The following is a 15,120-nucleotide window of genomic DNA, read 5'->3' on the forward strand; positions in this document are numbered from 1 at the left end:
AAATGTAATTCACTCAATAATCTAAACTTTTGCAAACATAAAATGTTTTAGAACATTTACTTTCAGTACAGGATTATGTCGTTGATACAAGATTTCGTGTTTGAGACATTATTCAGACTTCAACGATATTTTACCGTATAAATAGAAATTGTAAAAAAGGTATCAAACTTGTTATTTCTGATATTAAATTTCTTCTGTATAAAAATAAAGATTACGTTGTTGTTAATGACAAAGTGTAATCATTATTTAATACATCAAAGGTTCTACAAAAAATAAAAACAGCAAATCGCCAATAATTAATGAAATACTCGATTATTAATCATTAGATGTCGCTGCAATTTATTTCACAAATTTCTCGCAAAACATGTTTCTTTTGAATTTCGCGCAAAGCTATCGAAGCGCTATCTGTGCTAGCCGTCCCTAATTTAGCAATGTAAGACAAGAGGAAAGTCAGCTCGTCACCCATCGCCAACTCTTGGGCTACTCTTTTACCCACGAATAGTGGAATTATTCAAGAATAATAATAACACCTCCACGGCTGAAAGGGAGGGCATGTTTGATGTGACGTGGATTCAAACCCTCACATTACGAGTCGAACACTTCAACTCACCTGGTCATGCTGGGCTATTGTAAATCTACAGAAGTACACGCTAGCCATCACTTCGTTTTAACTAACATAAAAGTAGAAGGTAGAACTCTTGAGTTACTTTCCACAAGTGTTATTGTGGAATATGATAATTACTCTTGTACCTTTTCCAAGACCCACAGTTGTGGAATGCGTTTGGTGACTACTTTATACACTGCTAGCCAAAATCTTAAGACTAATGAACAAAAAGAAAAAATATGCATTTTGCGTTGTTAGACTCAACCACTTATTCACTCAACCGTGAATCACTTAATTCAGAGAATGCCAATGTCACATGTCAACATTTTGATAGGGAATTACTATCAGTAAAATCATTAAATGGTATTTTCCTTGGTATGGTACTGCTCCGTTTTTTTATTTTGTTTACGTGTAGGTGTGTTTCTGACTATATTTTATAAACTGCTGTATCTAGGCACGTACATATGTGTATAGTTTTGACAGAAACTGCATTTATATCAGGTTGCTTGTACAGTAAAAACGTTTTTAAGATAACGAATGCACATCATACTTTTCAATATATAGATCTTATGTTCTTTATGCAAAACCACAAAACTGAATTATATGCCTTGAAGTTCATCCCGTGAACTCTAAATGTTTCAGTTTCTAGCCACTCTCATTGATGTACTGCAGGTTGTCTACACACTTATAACGCTAGGATCCAGTTTTCGATACCCGTTTTGGGCAGAAAACAGATTGTCCTCGTGTAGCTTTGCGCGAAATTCAAAATCAAAACCAAACAAAAAGCATAGACGAATTTGGTGAAATTCCAAAACAATTTTAATGTAAAATCTTCAAACTGTATATATGAAAGAACGTGTGTGGTAAAAGGTTATTAGACAGAAATATAGTTTTAGGTAGAACACTAAACCTGTTTAAAGTTTTTAAGTATAAATATGTATATATATATACACACATTATCAAAATATTTTCTGTGTTGTATATTGTCGCTTGGACTTTCTGCGCAATTGTATATAAAGCAGATATAATATTGAGACGTGTAATCTTAGTTTACTTTCGATGGCTCCGATATTTAATATTTTGAGTTTAACTCAGTGGAATGTCCTAGTGAAGAAGAAATGTTGTCGGCTACTGAAGAAGAGCTACAAGAAATCTGGCAACTCAGAATGATAGAGGTGAGAAATTATATTAAAACAGTTATATGTATCCGATATAAGAAATAAGCATTTCGTTAATTAACAGTAAAGTAAAAACAATTATTATCACGAAATTTTAAATTATTTTAAAATGATTCGCTATGAAAGACTAAAACTAGGAATTACTAACAACGTGAATTTTAACGACAGATGTTTAGACAAATAATAAGAAATTATTACTGTAATAATAAGAACAAGTTCAACTTGAACGACTTCATTAATTTTATTAGAGGTTTAAAGATATTTACTCAATGCAATAACGCAAAAATCTTATAATTAGGTCTTGTTACGTATTTCGATTTATCTCGCATGAGTCTTCGATTTATTGTTACGTGCGTTAAATATTACGATTTCAAATGGCCGAAAATTTTAATTTTAATTTAGAAGTTAATTGAATATCAATATGTATCAAATTTATTATATATGTTAACAAAATTGCTAAACATAATTTTCACTTTTAACACAAATATATTTTAATATACAAATAACAATATAATTTATAAAAACAGTTAATAAAAATAAATGTTTATACACAATAGTTTTTCATACGTACAAAGAGTATGAGTTTTTTATTTGGTACGAACTCAATCTTTTATTGACGTTTAACGGTGAGTGAATTAATTCAGTGTTGATACACAGGTAAAATCCACTTGACCGGGAAGTTAGCTCACTCCTTCATAGAACACACTAAATTTTTACAGACGAAAATATCTAATATCCTCGTAGAAAGAGTAACATCGAAATTTAATTCTATAAAGTCAAAGAATTTGTAATTTTTGAAATCTATGAACTTTTTTCGCCAGTTATCTGTGATTTTTCGATTAATAAGCGTTTATTACAATTATAGCTTCAAAGTTTCATAATATGCTGACTGTATCAAACCTTTTATACACATTAGGCGAGATTCGGCTAGCGGTAATACTGGCAATCACTACTGTTTAACATACATACATGGAGTCTTCAGTCTGCTATAAGACCAACAGAAGATGCTCATGAACCTGATGTACTTGTACCTACTCCATCGGACACTCTACATACAGTTTCATGCGATTCTGAGTCTGATGTCAATACAAACGACAATGGGGATTATTCAGAACTTTAAATGTCAGGTCAGGTACGTATATTTACAGGTACAGAAGTCGTGAGAAATAGTTTATACTATACTAATCGCAAGAAGGTTCACCTTATATTGCAATAATATTACTGAATTAACAAAATCCTATGAGCTGCAGTCAATGAATAAAGAGAGTGATTATTGTTCATTGATTTTCTCTAAAACAAGTTTCCTTTACTATGGTAACATATATATTTCTGTTCCTATTTTTCATTTCGTTCACTTGAAGGAAACGTACGAAAATGTGGAACTTATTAATAAGGTCAAATACAAAACCTGATTGCTAACACTGTGGATACTAAATAGTCCTTTGCGTGTTGTTGGGTCAACAAACCGTTTAAATTAAATTTCACGTTTTGTATGTATGTGTGAATGTGACAGCAAAGCACGATATCAGCACTGGATAAAGAAGCAATGTTCACACAGAGTCAGCCTGATACCAAGACTGAAAAACATCACGGAAGGTCGAATAGCTGTTCATTGAAACCAGATACTGCAGACGTCACACATAAAAAAAAAACAAAACACACCATAAAGCTTAGTTTCAAGGCTAAAATATGTATATTTCAACACACACACAAATCTCGATGACTAATGATGCATATTCGTTTTACACCAATATTTTTTTCAGTTTCTTCACTTATATTTATGTTAACAAACTTAATAATAAAAATGTTGGTGGTTGTAAGCGAAATAATTATTTGATCTAAGTAAAGAATTACTTTATTCTGAAAGATAAGTAAAAATCATGTTCTTTTTTTTCGAATTTAATCTGCTTACTTTGCTGAAGGAAGTTTTAAAAAAATTCTATTAAGGTTTAAAAAGATATTCTGAACAATTATTTCGGGTCATATTTATTATTCTCTTCATATTACTTACAAAATGGTATACGCAAGATTTTTAAGCCTGCTGCTATCAATTACGTAATTTATTTATCTTGATAAATAAATATTTAGTTCATACATTACAGTCATCCAGTACTGGAAACATATTTCGGAGAAACTTCAAGTTTTTTCAAGTTTCAATACTTTGGTTTGTTTAAATAAACAGAAACCTTTGAGAGAAGTTTTTATATGATTCATCCTGTTTTAGCTTTGGTGTTTAATAGAACTAACGAAACGCAACTGATGATGCAGAATATGTCAGAGAAATACTAAGACTTATCCATAAATGACAGTAATACACCTTATCCTGCTTAAGATATGCAGAAGTTACACAACTTTATTATATTACCTAAGAAATATCGTTGTTCTATATCATCCCTAAAAAAACTTCAAATTTTTCTCTGAAAGCGAGTTATATGCAATTAACGCAAATGCTATTGAGAGGGAATACAGTGAAAGACATTTACTGTCAAATATTACAAATAACCATACTGTAAAAGGGTTATTCTTCAGAATATTAAATGCTAAAATCAAACTTCTGTCAATTATTACCCTTTAAAACTCATATAAAATCATTGTAATAAATAGTTTTTTCAGTTTACTATTCCGTGTCTTAAAAACACACTATTAAGATAGCTGTATCTTGTTGCTTGTTTTTCAGAACAATTTTCCTTCTTATGTTCTTTTCCTAAAACCTCGGAAACAGTAATATTCCTGGTTATAGCTACGGTAGTGAAAGAGGCTGGAAGATCAAACAACTGCCTTTTTCAAGTTGTTTTCAGTGAGTATAGATTTAAAACACTGTTCACACGCATTTCACTTTTGGAAAAATACTCACCAAAACCTCAGTAATATAAATATTATAGTTAAAAAAGAAACATTATCCAAATAATTGAGTGTTACATAGAGAATGTTTTTTGTAAGGTTGTAATTAACAAAAGAGTTAACGTCCACCTAACATTACATGCTAACTCTTTGATTTTTAATATATTCAAACGTCCACCTGACATTACATGTCAATTCTTTGATTTTTAATATATTCAATAACCATTAATCATGCGCTTGTTTCTAAACGAATATTCACGCACATCACATTCTCTGCTAATATACAACTGCTTTGTTGTTTATCTGAAATATTAAAAAGAAAAGAGTTTGTTTGTTAAGAATTTTCCCACAAAGCTACACTCGGGCGATCTGTGATAGCAGCCACTAATTTCGTCGTTTAACGCTAGAGAAAAGGCAGCTAATTTCCTTAATCTAAGATTTAAGCACTGTTATCCTTATCGGAATTTAGGTTTAATTTTTTATGATATATTTGTTCTTTTTACTGGTGTTAGAATTATGAGAGGCCAATCCTATTCATGTGAGTTTCTTCTGTAACTGAAAGTTTTACCACTGCTAAAGCATAAAGTCTCATTAGCAAAAAATGAATTAATTACGAGCTCAGATGTTTTCTCGTGAATTTAAATATTAATCTTTGTGATAAAACTTCCTTTCAATCCCTTACATTATAATTCGACAAATTAGAAACAACTCTATAATGATTGTCGACATAAACTGTTTCTCTTTGCTGTTCAATTCGAATGACAGATAAATGTACATTTTTTCAATCATTTTGTTTGACCTTGACCTTTAAGCTAAGTTCACAAAAGTTAACAGTTAACCATTTAGTTTTGCGGGATATTCAAAATTTATAACAAAGTCATCAAAAGCGTATGAGAAACATTAAAATTAAATTGAAGGAAACCCTTATCAAACGCCAACATCTTGCTTCTCTATTTTTTTTATCTTGATAAAGCTTATGATATCACGTGGAGGTACGTGATCTTGCGAGACCTCAACTCGTATACGTTGCGAGTTGATATACCGATTTTTATTAAACATTTCTCAATGCATCGGCGGTTCCAGGTCCGTGTGGGTTCAACAATTTCCTCTTCTTTCCCACAGATACTTTGAGTCCCTCAGAGCTGTGTCTTGAATATTATAATTTTCATTATAAAGATTAATGGCATCAGTGCACAACTACCCCCTACAATTGCAAACAGTATCTTTGTCGACGACTTCTACATCTCGTGCCAGTCATCAAATATGAGGGATATTGAGCGGCAACTACAGACTGCCTTCAATCATTTTCTGACGTGGACCACAGCAAAGGGTTTTAACCTTTCTCTCTCCAAAATTATTTGCATGCATATTTTTGCTGTCAACGGGATTTCTCATAGACCTTGAACTACGTACTGGTGAAGCTGTTCTTTCCTTGATCCCTGAGGTCAAGTTCTTAGGGCTTATATTTAACAGCATGCTGATCTTTATTCCACACATCAAGTAGAAATGTTTGAAGTGTACAAGAGCACTGAACATCCTCCGTGTCCTCTTTTTCACCTTTTGGGGTGCGGATAGATGTTTCATGCTAAAACTCTATTGTGCCCTCATTCGATCAAAACTAGACTCTAGGTCTGTGGTCTATGACTCTGCCAGGATTTCCACCTTGAAAATGTTGGACCCTGTTCACAATTAGGAGTTTTGGTTCTGCACAGGGGCTTTCTGCACTTCTTCAGTCCAGAGTTTGCACATCTCATGAACCTCTCTACACCTTCGTCGTTTGCAACTGTGTTTAATGTATGCTTCAAAACTTCGATCTTTACCACAGCATCTGGGGTTGTGTTTTCCTTACTCAGTGGGCCAAACTTTTTCATCATAGAAGGTTTGTCACTGTTCCTTTTAACCTTCCTCTCCAGGTGCAGTTGGATGAATTGGCTCTATTTTTGGATGACATTGCGGTACCCACAGATCACCATTGCTAATTACTATTCTCAAATGTAACCTTTCTTTGAGTCATCTGAAGAAGGCAAATACTCCTGATAGAAAGTATCATCTTCTATTTGCCAAACATCTTTTGAACTATCCTTCCATTCCCACTTCTCTCTTACTGCTGTACACTATATATAAAAAATTGAATTTCACACTGTTAAAATTTTAATTCAAAAATTAAACTTTGTTTTGTTTTACCTTGATTCATTTTTTAGAATTTTAATAATTTTACTTTACTTTTAACTTTTTACCTGATGTTTGGCGCAGATAGCCTCGTTGCTTTGCGCCATAAAACGTGAAACCCACCACCACTCTCTTGTCGAATGTAGTTATTCAATATCACACTTTAAGAAATTCCATATCGAACAGTGCATGAAATTCTACTCATTCAATACCGTCATAAATATTGTAATTAATACATTTAATACAAGTATGTTATAAATCTATTTTCCTTCGTATTAGTTGGATCAGTAGAAAATCTAAGGAACTTTTTAGTGTCACTGGAAAATTATTTAATTCTTTCAATTTAGTTCCCTTAAACTACGATTTCAATAGTTCCCTCAGTCTAAGATTTCAATAATCATTTTAATCTAATATTTAAATAATTTTTGCAATGTTTAAACCAGGAGTTCGATTCTCTTCGATATGAATTTGCTATAAGAAAACACACTGTTCCTCTAGTATTAGATTTCAATAGTTTTCTTAATTTAAGATTTCAATAATTCCTTTACTTTGAGACTTCTGTAGTTTCCTTAATATAAGATTTAAATACTGTTATTCTTATCGGGATTCAGATTTAATTTTTAAGGCATCTCTATTCTTTTTATCTTTATTAGAATTATTAGAGGCCAATGCTATTGATGCGAGTTTCTTCTACTACTGAAAGTTTTACCACTCATAAAACATGAATCTCTGTTTGCAAAGAATGAATTAATCACGAACTCAAATGTTTTTTTCAGGAATTTAAACTTTAATCTTTGTGATAAAACATATCTCAATCCCTTACATTATAATTCGACAAATTAGAAACAACTCTATAAGGATTGTCGACATAAACTGTTTCTCTTTGCTGTTCAATTCGAATGATGGATAAATGTACATTTTCTCAATCATTTTGTGTGACCTTGACCTTTGAGCTATGTTCACAAAAGTTAACCAATTAGTTTTGCGGGATATTATAAATTTGTAACAAACTCGATCAAAAGCGTATGAGAAACATTAAAATTACATTGTTGTCGTACAATGTGACATCAAATTTGATCATAATGAAATTAAAGATTTTGAAGAATAATGTTTACACATGAACACAATTGTAGAGAGTAGTAATTGAAGGCGATGTTATATTGGTTTGACTACCTAATAAACAGTTAATGTGATAAAAATCCGATTGAAATTATCTGTGCTTTTGCAATTCCTTGAACCTGAGAATTTATATTTCGTTGCCAAAAAACTCGCTTTGCTCTTTGGAGTCTTGGGTACGCTATAAAAATTATGGAAAAATTCCAGTAACTGAACAAATAAGAATAGTCCACAAATTGGCAGATGGTGCTATTTGACTAGTTGTCTTTTTTTTTTTTTTAGTAAAATTTCTACAATATAGTCGGATTTGTACAAATAGCTCTATTGTATTTTTGGGCAAGCATTTTACAACAAATCTGTACTACTGGCGTGATTGGAGGGCATAATTATAACTAATAGACTGTTGTATATGGTCGTAGTGGAGCATTTGATGTATTAAATAGTAATAATATTTTATGAACGTCTTTGTTTTAACATCAAGAAAAACACAAAATTCCTGATCATACATAGAACACTTTTAATAAATTAACCAAACATGGGATTGAAAAATATTCTGTATTTCAGTTCATATGAAATGTTCAGCGCGTACAATAATAAATTAATTTAAGATATGTCAGCTTTTAAACTATGTTTATCATTTATATTAAATTCAAATTTTAAAGGGTTAAACTAATTCCAAATGCGAAGTAAAATATTTTCGTATATGTCATGTTTGCGAAAGTGAACTGCAATAAAACAAACTGCTTTCATAAAACATTTATCGTTGTATTTGTTTTCAGCTTGGAAGTTCTTTTATTGAATGAAATATGAACACAACGTAACGTTTAATGACGGAAGACGTCGATCAGTTTACACTTAAATGTATTCAAATGATCTATTTTTTTAAGCATTACCAGCCAGAAGCTTTCTAATAAGTTGTTCTAATTGTTTGAAAGTGAATCTTCATGTACTGAATGTTTGAATTTCTGAACTAATTTAGTGATTATCATAGTCACAATTACTCATTTCAAGTAAGAAACTCGTTGATTTGTTTATGTTACACATCGTGTGAAACAAAGAATTATTAAATAAAACTTATGTATTATTTAGAAGCACTAGTTAAGTGCACGCGAATTTTTTTCATAGCAAAGCTACACTGGGATATCTACTGAGTCCACCGAGGGGAATCAAACCGCTTGTTTTAGCGTTGTAAATTCGTAGACTTACAGTTGTACCAGCGGGGGGGACACAATAGTTTTTTCAGCTAATTACATAAATCATTCTGGATTAATACTTGTTATTTTATTAAATGGTTAACTTAACACCAGCAATTCCCTGATGCAAGTGTGCAGTGTAACGTAGTAAAATACATAATATTAAAAATTAGTATAACTGATGGTAAATGATGTTCTGAAAACTAAATACTAACACCGAGTAAAGTGTCATTAAAATTATTTCACCGACATCTAGTGACAAAGGTTGAAACATTTTCTATAATGTTATCTGCATGTTGTTGTTGTTTCGCGGGGAAAGCTGCAAAGGATTAAATAATTAATATATTTACGGTATTTAGAAACCGTTTATAAAAGTACCACATAATTTTTCCCACGTATTGGACACTTTTCATTAACACAATCTTGCAGTCAGTCCACAAAATTTGTAGCTTTCGTTTAGTCGTTTATAAGTTCAACTTTGTTGACATTTTAGTTTGTGTCACTTATGAAACATTATATCAGTGACACATTTACTTCTTTAAATCCAAATATTCAAAATATTTCACGTTTTAAAACGATAGTGCACAGGCATTAACTGAATTCACAACATTTTTATGATTGTAAGTTTCGTTTCATATTTGAAGTTCTTTAATAAATGGAACACTAAACAATATATTACTTAAAAGTGAAATCACTTTTTCTGAATGAGGTAGATTGGTTTATGTTTAAACTTATTGTATTGTGTAAGAACACACTGCATTTCAAAATGATATTATAAAGAAAAAGCAAAACAAACAAAAAACAGAGAAACTGAACTATTATTATAAGATTTACAGTTTCAATTTTCAACTGTTAAACCAAAAACTTTTAGCTAGTTGCATTTCGGAATTGTAACAGCAACGACAACATTGTCAAGAAATCGTAATACGTATAAAGTTTGTCTTTGAAGCAGGAAATCATACATTAGGTTTTGTTACACGTGTTGTGAAACTGGTGACAGCTAATTAAACTTTCTAAATATTTTATAGGTTACAGAACTAGGTATATATGAAATAATATGAAATACTTTCAATCACACATTTCCTGTCGGGTTATTTTGGTTTTTATTTCGTATGATTGGCAGATAATAAATATAAAAAACAAATCAGTCATTTTGAAGAATCAGTTAACTGATATACATACGTTATTTTTAGTTTCTTCCTTTACAATTAAATATTCAAATAAAAAACTTGTAGTTATATATGTAGATATATGATATATATAGAACATCAATATACCTAAAAGAAAAATTAAAATACGTAAGTAGTACTAACGAAAGTGCAATGAAACATAGTCTATATAATGGAAGAAATTTTTTTACTAGTTTGATAATTATAACGTTTTATTTAGCAGTTATTTCTATTAATAAGAAACTTAGATTATGGAAGATGATGAGAGAGTATTAAATCTTTATTAAATACATCATTAAGAAAGAAACATACTTAACAATTTTAAATTTTAATATTTTCAGTCGTAGTCCAAGAACGATTTTTCGAACAACATGTAACAACCAAAGGTTTCAACACATTTTGTCGATTATTGTTTGTCTAAAGTGATTATACGCGTAAACTGGACAATAGGTGACAAAATTTATCACACAGCGAGTTCTACAATGACCTCGAACATTGGTAACATTTAGATCTGCCTTAGAAGAAACATGATTGTAGTATTTCAGTTTTTGAACATTTCCTAGTGACATTAGTAAACGTTCTAATATAAAATATATTAAAATAACCAAGTCTTATCGTATCAAACTAATTATACGTTTATACTAACGTATAGGTTAACTGTTGTAAATAAACTAAAGACGACAGTGTCGTTACTTTTCTGAATCAATGTTATCGTTATTATTATTTTGAGGTTTAAATCTTTTAAACAATGGTCTCACTTTACGAAGAAAAATATTCTGGTCGTATGTTGGACTGATGGGAATGAACTTGAAAATTTCATATCTTTTAATTACATTCATGCCGAACGGGAGGTCATGGGTTGAATGTGACGACAGTGTCAACTGATCACCTTCAGTCATATTATGCTCCAGACCTTGCTCTCTCTATTTCATAACTCGTCTGTCTTCGTCTGTCACTGAAATTAATACATTAATATTATAATTTATTAGTTTTTAGAATAATTTAAATGTTTTATTATTTTGTTGACCTATTTTGGAAAGTGTTCAGTTCGTTTATAAATACTTCCGTATTTATTATTTTAATACATTAACCTTTGATATGTTCCTCATTTATCGATTGTTCCAATTCCGTCTCTTATCAGTATGCTAATACGACCATTAAAAACAAACTGCCAGTTATTATACACAGATATATTTATCCACTCTCTCTAATTCTTCAGGTGTGGCGAATGCGTAACATTTTATATCATATTAATGAAAAGATATGGACTATTATCAGTATTTTATATGATAGAGGTTAGGCTAACTTTTCTTGGACAAACCTAAATTAATAGGTAAAGACGTTATGAGCATAATGTACGCTGAGCTTTTGAGTGTTTTAAGTTTTATTTTGATGTAATTTGAAATGAACATTTTGTGAAGCGAAAGTAAATAGGGTACACTTCAGTATTACAGTGTACAAACTTATATAAAGAATGTTTCTAAATTGTCTTATGTCAAATTAAAGAAGGAATCAGATATAGCTTATCGCACACTGGGTTTTATTTCAGTGATCGTCTTGTGATATTCACATTTGTATTCTACTAGTAAGGATTTCATTATTATTCTGTACCAATAATACAGAATACAGTAAAACCTTGATTCAGTACTGATATGTATTTTACTTCCAAGTATTCCTGTCATTTAGTCTCACTAACAATCAGTCTTTAACTTGTTGTTTTTAGAAATTCAAATATGTTTAAAGTTTCAAACTTTTTAATAGTTTATCTGTGTACCAATGTAATTTGTTCATAAATGACTAATAATATCGAATTCTATGATTTTCTATACCTTATTTATCATTTATATAGGGAAGATTAGAAATTTTCTATTTACAGCAATCTTTGTCACTATTATTGCAATACTAAAAAGGTATTTAGAGCTCCAGATGGCAGAGTAACTTTCAAATACATATTAAAATTTATTAATTGCACATACATTAAGTTCCCTCAAGACGGGAAGGGGAGACAATTGGGGAAAATGTTCTGGCTTCGGGCCACAAAGGAAGTCCAAATTATAAAGGTGGAAACTTGTGATTTTATGAGCAACAAATTTCGATAAATTTACAATTTATTAATGAAATACATAATTTAAAATCACGTTCGAAGAAAGTTTTTATCTTTTCTAACATGTGGCAACCATAAGTTAAACCAACTGTACGTTGTGACTCCAAAGATACAAGTTCGCAAATTGATGTATTTAGCAAACATAGTCTTCTGTTATTTCTCTGTGTTACAAATATTTGCTTTCTAATATGAACACTTTTAAATATAAATCTGATGCTATTAAACTGCTAGAAATACTGTATTTAATAGTTAAACGACATTAAATATTTCTAAAGTACTTAAATAGTACCATTCGGTAAATTAGTATGTTTATAAAGAAGTTAAAGAGGCTCAACCAATTAAATTTACATAAACTACTTTTTAAAGGAGCCCAGAAACATTTTATCTCAATCCTGAAATTTCTCTTTAGGTGTGTGAGTGTGTTTATGCATATCTAGTTTTTTTGTCTGTCCTGTGTTAATTCAGCTTTTCACACAGTTCCGGAGTTAACAGAATGAAACGTGATAGGAGAGTTCGGGAGGGAATTCGTTATTTATATGGTGTTGCATTTAAAAAAAAAGTGCTAAAACGCAAGCTGAAAATCACCCAAACATGATGAGGGTCTACAAGCTGGTCCCTAGGGTCGTTCAGACAAATATGGGCATAGGATTTTGGGGCGACATGTTTGAAACTGTCTTCATGTCCAAACTCACAACCTAGCAGAATACAAAGTTTCGTACATATGCTCGGGTACCACTGAGGTAGTTATGCAAATAACTGGGGGTATGTGTAACATGTGAATCATGAGGATGAAGAACAGTTGAGAGGGAATATTGTTTGCTAGTAGTTGACACAAACCAATCATTGTAGCATTATAGCCTGATTTTATTTGCCCGAAAGCAAAGTTATGAAGCTAGAAAAATAAAAAACAAAATAACTGGGTGGATATTTATTCGGAAAAGTTATTTCATATTGCAAGGTGTTTTATGAACTCAGCAGACGATATAATTATAATATATCACATATCTATTTCAATAAATCCGAAGAGATGAATATTTGTAACTTAAACACTAATAAAAATTTGACATAATACTGTAATGGAATTACTTGTAACGTTGAAATGTATTTTGTTTAATCACAAACTCTCAAAGGAATGTCTCCTTACCTGATATGTGCCCACCAGTGGCACAGCGACATGACAGCGGACTCACACCGGTAGAAATCGGGTTTTGATACACGTGGGGGCTTAGGTAGTCCATTGTGTGGCTTTATGCTTGAATTCAAACAAACAATCCTTATCTGGTATGGAATTGTCTAACAAAAACGCAATGAGTCCACCAATAAACGTACTGGTGTTCAAGAAAACTGTGATGAGTTGGTTTGCTGCGTCATTTCCTAAACGAAATAAATTTGTATTATTTTTTGTGTATGTTTCTGTTTTTATTAAAGGCTACCATGCTACATAGTGGGTACTACAAGATAGTAAGTTTTAAAGGTTTGTCTTGTAGTTTGGTATGTTACGTCACTTTCAAACATGACTTCAGTTCATCAGATGGAAAAACAGAGGTTACAAACTTGTGATTGATAAAAAACATATAATAAATATAGAAACGAGTGATGTATATATAAACAAGATAAATATCAAACACTCTGAAAATTGAATATTAAATCGTTACTAATCAAAGTCTGTATGTGTGTTTGTCTTCTCACTACTAATGAAACATAAATCTGACCTCCAGTAAACAATACGTAAAGTCTTACAGTGGTAGAGCGATGAGTCTATGGATTTACAACGCTAAAAAATGGTTTCAACTTTCCTTGGTGGACTCATGAGATAGCCTGATGCTATGAGATAAAACAAACTCACAACGTAAATGCTTCGTTCTCTAAGTGGAGCGTCAGGATTTGAAACTGTATATCATTCTCGCTGTCTCTTATGTTTTCAAAGTTCATTGAACTGGTATGGCAAAGTGTATAAGTAGTTCACTTTTATAATAATATGTCAAGATACTTTCAGCTTTATCTGCCTGTTGTTATTTAACGGATAAGTTGCAGAATAAAATGGTGATTCTCTAATAAGCAGAAAACCTTAAAATATAAACATTCTTGTAAGGATAACCTTAAAACTGGTTTATCTTGGCAGCGACCAGGGTGTCATCGGCATATTGATTACTTATTATATTTTAGCTTTTATATATAATAAACTGGTTTTGTATCATTCTGTAAAAATATATATATAAACATTATTAGATTTGAATTGATTTGTCGTAATCGTCATTTTATTAAAAAATTAGATAAAGTTGAATCCCCATCACAAGAAACATGCTCGTCCTTTCAACCGTGGGGGCGCTATAATGTGAAGATCAATCCCACTATTCGTGGGTAAAAGAGTAGCCCAAGAGTTGGCAGTGGGTGGTGATGACTATCTACCTTTTGTCTAGTCGCACACTGCTAAATTAGTGAGGCCTACTGAAGATAGCCATTGTGTAGTTTTGCGAATTAAAAACAAAACAAACGAAATCCTTTCCTTAAAATAAATAATAGCATATGTAGATGAAATTTGCAAGCTAGGAATAACAGATTTTACAATGTTACACTACATTCATGTTGAATGACTTTCTATATCTAATTCTGTTATGAAATGCGAGCAGATTTAATGCTCATTTTATTACTACTGGAAGTTATTGGTATGTATAGCATCATACTGATTAGACTATATTCTATCAATTGAAAATTATTAGAGAGTATGTGCAGACAGTACGTGTTT

Source organism: Tachypleus tridentatus, chromosome 3 (genome assembly GCF_004210375.1).
Source record: "Tachypleus tridentatus isolate NWPU-2018 chromosome 3, ASM421037v1, whole genome shotgun sequence".
Taxonomy (NCBI): Eukaryota; Metazoa; Arthropoda; class Merostomata; order Xiphosura; family Limulidae; genus Tachypleus; species Tachypleus tridentatus.